This window comes from Theropithecus gelada, chromosome X (genome assembly GCF_003255815.1).
Source record: "Theropithecus gelada isolate Dixy chromosome X, Tgel_1.0, whole genome shotgun sequence".
Lineage (NCBI taxonomy): Eukaryota > Metazoa > Chordata > Mammalia > Primates > Cercopithecidae > Theropithecus > Theropithecus gelada.
This window is the reverse complement of record NC_037689.1, coordinates 113,510,866-113,512,536: the sequence shown is the minus strand read 5'-3', so window position 1 is coordinate 113,512,536 and position 1,671 is coordinate 113,510,866. Positions and strand designations below refer to the sequence as shown.

The window sequence follows — 1,671 nt, the reverse complement described above, 5'->3', positions numbered from 1 at the left end:
CGCTTTGGGCCAGCTCTGGCCCACCTGCCGGACCCTGTCCTTGGCAGACGGGACTCGGCAGGGTCCTTCTACTAGCCTGCCTTCCTGACAAACCCGAAAGCGGTCCCCTTGGGCCGCCCTGGGGATGCAGCCGAACTAACCGCATCCCTAACCATGCCTTTGGGGTGGGGAGGATGGTGGAACCCGCAGGGAAGAGAAGGAGACTGGGCACATAGTAGGATGCCAGCCCTAGCTCTGCCCTCCGGGACACATTTGCACTTGGGCGTACTCACGGGTCACTGCAAGGCCAGCTTGACCAAGAGGTCAAAGGCGACCGGCGTCCCACTGACCCCTGGGGTTTTGGCCTCAGACTTGAGGTGAACCTGGAAATCCGTTATAGCGGGACATGTCCCAGGCCCTTCTGCCATGGAGGTAGCTGTCATGGACTGTGTAAAGATCCCACACCACCTTTGGTCACACACGAGGGGAGCTTACCACCCCGAATCCTCCTGTCATCCTCACATCTGGCCTATTTCCTACTATCCTCAGCTCTTCCTAGAAGACTTGTCCTAGATAACCTAGAGAGGCATCCATGTCCTTGAGGAGTTGTGTGGGCGATGGGGAAGCGGGTAGATTGTCCCAGCCCCAAGTGTACCAATCTTCCTCCCCAAACATATTCTGTGAGCGAAACCCTTTGTTGACCTCTTCGGGCAATGAATTCGTGGGCAGAGGCCTGCTGTCTGCTTCAGGAACACAGTGACATTGAATGCTCTTCTGAAGACAGATTTAACAGTAGCAACACACTAAGCAGGCTGCTAGCTTCCTGGCCGTTTCCAGTATTCTTTTTCCCCATGGACTTTCCTTTGGATTTTTCTACAACATTGTTCTCTCTCTCTGTCTGTCTCTATCTATCTCTCTGTCTCTCTTCTGCCACATTCCGACCCAACGGCCTCTCACCCACTTCTTCTGGGCCTGCTTCCTTTTCTGCTCTCCATGTCTCTACATGATTGGGTTTCTTGGAGTGTCTTGAACTTCTTGCCCACGTGTGCCTTTAAAGGGAACATGGACATATAAGAACACACAATATTCATCACGGAAAAAAAAAAAAATCAAAGTTGGAAAAGCTCTAATAGGAATTGTGTTTTTATATGTCACCGCAGAACTTATGTGAGTTATTTCATTTTGTTAATAAGGCCGGGGCCAGCCAGGCACTTCAGTTCCAGAACTTTGGGAAGTCAAGGTGAGTGGATTGTTTGAGCTCAGCAGTTCTAGTCCAGCATGAGCAATATGGCGGAACCCTATCTCTGTAAAAAATAAGAATAATTAAAAAAAAAAAAAAAACCATCAAAGGCCGGGCGCAGTGGCTCATGCCTGTAATCCCAGCACTTTGGGAGGTCGAGACGGGCGGATCACGAGGTCAGGAGATGGAGACCATCCCTGGTAACATGGTGAAACCTCCTCTCTACTAAAAATATTTTAAAAATTAGCTGGGCGTGGTGGCGGGCACCTGTAGTCCCAGGTACTTGGGAGGCTGAGGCAGGAGAATGGCGTGAACCCAGGAGGCGGAGCTTGCAGTGAGCGGAGATCAAGCCACTGCACTCCAGCCTGGGCTACAGAGCGAGACTTCCTCTCCAAAAAAAAAAAAAAAAAAAAAAAAAAAAAAAAAAAAAAAAAAAAAAAAGGCTTTAAAAA

The 1,671-nt window shown here is 49.9% G+C and overlaps 1 protein-coding gene across 1 annotated transcript in view; it reads left to right on the top strand.

Annotated features, from left to right (window-relative positions):
- The window catches only part of LOC112615244, a 12,505-nt gene that overhangs the window by 7,969 nt on the left and 2,865 nt on the right, over window positions 1–1,671 (top strand). The gene's annotated exons all lie outside the window — the stretch shown is intronic.